This window comes from Rhinoderma darwinii, unplaced genomic scaffold, assembly GCF_050947455.1.
Source record: "Rhinoderma darwinii isolate aRhiDar2 unplaced genomic scaffold, aRhiDar2.hap1 Scaffold_682, whole genome shotgun sequence".
In the NCBI taxonomy this organism is placed as follows: domain Eukaryota; kingdom Metazoa; phylum Chordata; class Amphibia; order Anura; family Rhinodermatidae; genus Rhinoderma; species Rhinoderma darwinii.
In genome coordinates, this window is record NW_027464241.1 from 97501 (window position 1) to 105000 (window position 7500).

The 7500-nt window shown below is 42.3% G+C and overlaps 1 non-coding gene across 1 annotated transcript; it reads right to left on the reverse strand.

Annotated features, from left to right (window-relative positions):
- Positions 1 to 1033: 1033 nt before the first annotated feature.
- TRNAF-AAA (transfer RNA phenylalanine (anticodon AAA)) lies at positions 1034 to 1115 on the reverse strand. The gene has a single exon. It is a non-coding gene; the product is annotated as a tRNA-Phe (tRNA).
- Between the last annotated feature and the right edge of the window lie 6385 nt (positions 1116 to 7500).

Below are 7500 nucleotides of genomic sequence, written 5' to 3' on the forward strand. Positions count from 1 at the left end.
CTTTGACAATAGCCTCCATTGCTTCCTTTTAAATGCGCAGAAAGTCAGCATGGGACAGATTAGCTGCTGGGACCTCAGATAAAGTTGGGACTGATAGAGCAACTTTCGGATGTTGCCAATAGACCAGAAAGAAAGGAGAAGATTACGTAGATTCCCCAGTATAATTATTATAGGCAAATTCTGGCCACGGAAGGAGATTAGTCCAATCATCTTGCAAGGGAGAAATGAATTTTCTGAGGACGTTTTCTAATACCTGGTTTATTAATTTAAAAGTTATGAGCTTTTTTTCTAAATATGGAAAGGAGCCTTTATTAGACAACTGGGAGCGAGGTAACACCAGCGATTCTCCTGAGGTGGAGCTATCTCACAGCCTCTGACACTGTCCAATCGGCATGAAGTTGCTTCACAGTGTAAATGACTAAAGCTGGAGGGAAGTGGGATCAATTCAAACAGCCATATCTCGGGCTGGGGACTACCTGGAACAGTGGTTCTGGTGGCATATGAAAGAGGAGATTCTAGTCTTTCATATGACACCAGGACCGCAGTTCTAGCTGTGCGAGAACCCGAGATATGGTCAGTTAAACACACAAGTGGTTATAGAAGCTGTATTCTATATGATCACGTTGTGTTTTGCTGGGACGGGAAGGGGTAGAATGTATGGTGGTTGGACATGGTCATACAGAAAACATTGCACTGCCCAGAGTGAAAAGAAAGAGTCACCTCCTATTTGGCAATTAGAGCCACATTAGCATATTTAGAAAAATGATCATAACTTTGCAAATGATACACGTTTTAAAAAAAAATCAAACCACACTGTAATTATCAGCAGCAAAGCGCCTATTAGATTAGTTAGGAAATAGGGAATTAATAAACTGGGTACAGAGCCTCTTTAAATGTAGGGTCCGGCATCTGATTAGTGACAGAGCAGTGGAGTACGGCATAATCACGATATGACTGCAATTAAACTTCTTTGTTACCTAGCACAAGCGTATTACCTTATTTTTATCGCTTCACGGAGGCAGAAAATTCAAGACGTAGTCGGCAGGATTTGAAACTCCGCGGGGAGACCCCAATGGATTTTTAGTCCATCGCCTTAATCACTCGGCCACGACTACAGATAAAAAAAACTCTGCCCCAAGACCCTGCTGAGCTCAGTAAGTTTATCATTGGAAGCGCAGAGGTTGCTGCTGTCGAAACTAAAGGCATTAAAAGACAGCCAGACTTTGGATGCTTACAAAACAGCCAGACTTTGTCTCCAGGACAAAAGTAAGGAGGAATTCTGCATCTTTCAGCTTTGACAATAGCCTCCATTGCTTCCTTTTAAATGCGCAGAAAGTCAGCATGGGACAGATTAGCTGCTGGGACCTCAGATAAAGTTGGGACTGATAGAGCAACTTTCGGATGTTGCCAATAGACCAGAAAGAAAGGAGAAGATTACGTAGATTCCCCAGTATAATTATTATAGGCAAATTCTGGCCACGGAAGGAGATTAGTCCAATCATCTTGCAAGGGAGAAATGAATTTTCTGAGGACGTTTTCTAATACCTGGTTTATTAATTTAAAAGTTATGAGCTTTTTTTCTAAATATGGAAAGGAGCCTTTATTAGACAACTGGGAGCGAGGTAACACCAGCGATTCTCCTGAGGTGGAGCTATCTCACAGCCTCTGACACTGTCCAATCGGCATGAAGTTGCTTCACAGTGTAAATGACTAAAGCTGGAGGGAAGGGGGATCAATTCAAACAGCCATATCTCGGGCTGGGGACTACCTAGAACAGTGGTTCTGGTGGCATATGAAAGAGGAGATTCTAGTCTTTCATATGACACCAGGACCGCAGTTCTAGCTGTGCGAGAACCCGAGATATGGACAGTTAAACACACAAGTGGTTATAGAAGCTGTATTCTATATGATCACGTTGTGTTTTGCTGGGACGGGAAGGGGTAGAATGTATGGTGGTTGGACATGGTCATACAGAAAACATTGCACTGCCTAGAGTGAAAAGAAAGAGTCATCTCCTATTTGGCAATTAGAGCCACATTAGCATATTTAGAAAAATGATCATAACTTTGCAAATGATACACGTTTTAAAAAAAAAAATCAAACCACACAGTAATTATCAGCAGCAAAGCGCCTATTAGATTAGTTAGGAAATAGGGAATTAATAAACTGGGTACAGAGCCTCTTTAAATGTAGGGTCCGGCATCTGATTAGTGACAGAGCAGTGGAGTACGGCATAATCACGATATGACTGCAATTAAACTTCTTTGTTACCTAGCACAAGCGTATTACCTTATTTTTATCGCTTCACGGAGGCAGAAAATTCAAGACGTAGTCGGCAGGATTTGAAACTCCGCGGGGAGACCCCAATGGATTTCTAGTCCATCGCCTTAATCACTCGGCCACGACTACAGATAAAAAAAAGTCTGCCCCAAGACCCTGCTGAGCTCAGTAAGTTTATCATTGGAAGCGCAGAGGTTGCTGCTGTCGAAACTAAAGGCATTAAAAGACAGCCAGACTTTGGGTGCTTACAAAACAGCCAGACTTTGTCTCCAGGACAAAAGTAAGGAGGAATTCTGCATCTTTCAGCTTTGACAATAGCCTCCTTTGCTCCCTTTTAAATGCGCAGGAAGTCAGCATGGGACAGATTAGCTGCTGGGACCTCAGATAAAGTTGGGACTGATAGAGCAACTTTCGGATGTCGCCAATAGACCAGAAAGAAAGGAGAAGATTACGTAGATTCCCCAGTATAATTATTATAGGCAAATTCTGGCCACGGAAGGAGATTAGTCCAATCATCTTGCAAGGGAGAAATGAATTTTCTGAGGACGTTTTCTAATACCTGGTTTATTAATTTAAAAGTTATGAGCTTTTTTTCTAAATATGGAAAGGAGCCTTTATTAGACAACTGGGAGGGAGGTAACACCAGCGATTCTCCTGAGGTGGAGCTATCTCACAGCCTCTGACACTGTCCAATCGGCATGAAGTTGCTTCACAGTGTAAATGACTAAAGCTGGAGGGAAGGGGGATCAATTCAAACAGCCATATCTCGGGCTGGGGACTACCTAGAACAGTGGTTCTGGTGGCATATGAAAGAGGAGATTCTAGTCTTTCATATGACACCAGGAACGCAGTTCTAGCTGTGTGAGAACCCGAGATATGGTCAGTTAAACACACAAGTGGTTATAGAAGCTGTATTCTATATGATCACGTTGTGTTTTGCTGGGACGGGAAGGGGTAGAATGTATGGTGGTTGGACATGGTCATACAGAAAACATTGCACTGCCTAGAGTGAAAAGAAAGAGTCATCTCCTATTTGGCAATTAGAGCCACATTAGCATATTTAGAAAAATGATCATAACTTTGCAAATGATACACGTTTTAAAAAAAAAATCAAACCACACAGTAATTATCAGCAGCAAAGCGCCTATTAGATTAGTTAGGAAATAGGGAATTAATAAACTGGGTACAGAGCCTCTTTAAATGTAGGGTCCGGCATCTGATTAGTGACAGAGCAGTGGAGTACGGCATAATCACGATATGACTGCAATTAAACTTCTTTGTTACCTAGCACAAGCGTATTACCTTATTTTTATCGCTTCACGGAGGCAGAAAATTCAAGACGTAGTCGGCAGGATTTGAAACTCCGCGGGGAGACCCCAATGGATTTCTAGTCCATCGCCTTAATCACTCGGCCACGACTACAGATAAAAAAAAGTCTGCCCCAAGACCCTGCTGAGCTCAGTAAGTTTATCATTGGAAGCGCAGAGGTTGCTGCTGTCGAAACTAAAGGCATTAAAAGACAGCCAGACTTTGGGTGCTTACAAAACAGCCAGACTTTGTCTCCAGGACAAAAGTAAGGAGGAATTCTGCATCTTTCAGCTTTGACAATAGCCTCCTTTGCTCCCTTTTAAATGCGCAGGAAGTCAGCATGGGACAGATTAGCTGCTGGGACCTCAGATAAAGTTGGGACTGATAGAGCAACTTTCGGATGTCGCCAATAGACCAGAAAGAAAGGAGAAGATTACGTAGATTCCCCAGTATAATTATTATAGGCAAATTCTGGCCACGGAAGGAGATTAGTCCAATCATCTTGCAAGGGAGAAATGAATTTTCTGAGGACGTTTTCTAATACCTGGTTTATTAATTTAAAAGTTATGAGCTTTTTTTCTAAATATGGAAAGGAGCCTTTATTAGACAACTGGGAGGGAGGTAACACCAGCGATTCTCCTGAGGTGGAGCTATCTCACAGCCTCTGACACTGTCCAATCGGCATGAAGTTGCTTCACAGTGTAAATGACTAAAGCTGGAGGGAAGGGGGATCAATTCAAACAGCCATATCTCGGGCTGGGGACTACCTAGAACAGTGGTTCTGGTGGCATATGAAAGAGGAGATTCTAGTCTTTCATATGACACCAGGACCGCAGTTCTAGCTGTGCGAGAACCCGAGATATGGTCAGTTAAACACACAAGTGGTTATAGAAGCTGTATTCTATATGATCACGTTGTGTTTTGCTGGGACGGGAAGGGGTAGAATGTATGGTGGTTGGACATGGTCATACAGAAAACATTGCACTGCCTAGAGTGAAAAGAAAGAGTCATCTCCTATTTGGCAATTAGAGCCACATTAGCATATTTAGAAAAATGATCATAACTTTGCAAATGATACACGTTTTAAAAAAAAAATCAAACCACACAGTAATTATCAGCAGCAAAGCGCCTATTAGATTAGTTAGGAAATAGGGAATTAATAAACTGGGTACAGAGCCTCTTTAAATGTAGGGTCCGGCATCTGATTAGTGACAGAGCAGTGGAGTACGGCATAATCACGATATGACTGCAATTAAACTTCTTTGTTACCTAGCACAAGCGTATTACCTTATTTTTATCGCTTCACGGAGGCAGAAAATTCAAGACGTAGTCGGCAGGATTTGAAACTCCGCGGGGAGACCCCAATGGATTTCTAGTCCATCGCCTTAATCACTCGGCCACGACTACAGATAAAAAAAAGTCTGCCCCAAGACCCTGCTGAGCTCAGTAAGTTTATCATTGGAAGCGCAGAGGTTGCTGCTGTCGAAACTAAAGGCATTAAAAGACAGCCAGACTTTGGGTGCTTACAAAACAGCCAGACTTTGTCTCCAGGACAAAAGTAAGGAGGAATTCTGCATCTTTCAGCTTTGACAATAGCCTCCTTTGCTCCCTTTTAAATGCGCAGGAAGTCAGCATGGGACAGATTAGCTGCTGGGACCTCAGATAAAGTTGGGACTGATAGAGCAACTTTCGGATGTCGCCAATAGACCAGAAAGAAAGGAGAAGATTACGTAGATTCCCCAGTATAATTATTATAGGCAAATTCTGGCCACGGAAGGAGATTAGTCCAATCATCTTGCAAGGGAGAAATGAATTTTCTGAGGACGTTTTCTAATACCTGGTTTATTAATTTAAAAGTTATGAGCTTTTTTTCTAAATATGGAAAGGAGCCTTTATTAGACAACTGGGAGGGAGGTAACACCAGCGATTCTCCTGAGGTGGAGCTATCTCACAGCCTCTGACACTGTCCAATCGGCATGAAGTTGCTTCACAGTGTAAATGACTAAAGCTGGAGGGAAGGAGGATCAATTCAAACAGCCATATCTCGGGCTGGGGACTACCTAGAACAGTGGTTCTGGTGGCATATGAAAGAGGAGATTCTAGTCTTTCATATGACACCAGGACCGCAGTTCTAGCTGTGCGAGAACCCGAGATATGGTCAGTTAAACACACAAGTGGTTATAGAAGCTGTATTCTATATGATCACGTTGTGTTTTGCTGGGACGGGAAGGGGTAGAATGTATGGTGGTTGGACATGGTCATACAGAAAACATTGCACTGCCTAGAGTGAAAAGAAAGAGTCATCTCCTATTTGGCAATTAGAGCCACATTAGCATATTTAGAAAAATGATCATAACTTTGCAAATGATACACGTTTTTAAAAAAAAATCAAACCACACAGTAATTATCAGCAGCAAAGCGCCTATTAGATTAGTTAGGAAATAGGGAATTAATAAACTGGGTACAGAGCCTCTTTAAATGTAGGGTCCGGCATCTGATTAGTGACAGAGCAGTGGAGTACGGCATAATCACGATATGACTGCAATTAAACTTCTTTGTTACCTAGCACAAACGTATTACCTTATTTTTATCGCTTCACGGAGGCAGAAAATTCAAGACGTAGTCGGCAGGATTTGAAACTCCGCGGGGAGACCCCAATGGATTTCTAGTCCATCGCCTTAATCACTCGGCCACGACTACAGATAAAAAAAAGTCTGCCCCAAGACCCTGCTGAGCTCAGTAAGTTTATCATTGGAAGCGCAGAGGTTGCTGCTGTCGAAACTAAAGGCATTAAAAGACAGCCAGACTTTGGGTGCTTACAAAACAGCCAGACTTTGTCTCCAGGACAAAAGTAAGGAGGAATTCTGCATCTTTCAGCTTTGACAATAGCCTCCTTTGCTCCCTTTTAAATGCGCAGGAAGTCAGCATGGGACAGATTAGCTGCTGGGACCTCAGATAAAGTTGGGACTGATAGAGCAACTTTCGGATGTCGCCAATAGACCAGAAAGAAAGGAGAAGATTACGTAGATTCCCCAGTATAATTATTATAGGCAAATTCTGGCCACGGAAGGAGATTAGTCCAATCATCTTGCAAGGGAGAAATGAATTTTCTGAGGACGTTTTCTAATACCTGGTTTATTAATTTAAAAGTTATGAGCTTTTTTTCTAAATATGGAAAGGAGCCTTTATTAGACAACTGGGAGGGAGGTAACACCAGCGATTCTCCTGAGGTGGAGCTATCTCACAGCCTCTGACACTGTCCAATCGGCATGAAGTTGCTTCACAGTGTAAATGACTAAAGCTGGAGGGAAGGGGGATCAATTCAAACAGCCATATCTCGGGCTGGGGACTACCTAGAACAGTGGTTCTGGTGGCATATGAAAGAGGAGATTCTAGTCTTTCATATGACACCAGGACCGCAGTTCTAGCTGTGCGAAAACCCGAGATATGGTCAGTTAAACACACAAGTGGTTATAGAAGCTGTATTCTATATGATCACGTTGTGTTTTGCTGGGACGGGAAGGGGTAGAATGTATGGTGGTTGGACATGGTCATACAGAAAACATTGCACTGCCTAGAGTGAAAAGAAAGAGTCATCTCCTATTTGGCAATTAGAGCCACATTAGCATATTTAGAAAAATGATCATAACTTTGCAAATGATACACGTTTTTAAAAAAAAATCAAACCACACAGTAATTATCAGCAGCAAAGCGCCTATTAGATTAGTTAGGAAATAGGGAATTAATAAACTGGGTACAGAGCCTCTTTAAATGTAGGGTCCGGCATCTGATTAGTGACAGAGCAGTGGAGTACGGCATAATCACGATATGACTGCAATTAAACTTCTTTGTTACCTAGCACAAACGTATTACCTTATTTTTATCGCTTCACGGAGGCAGAAAATTCAAGAC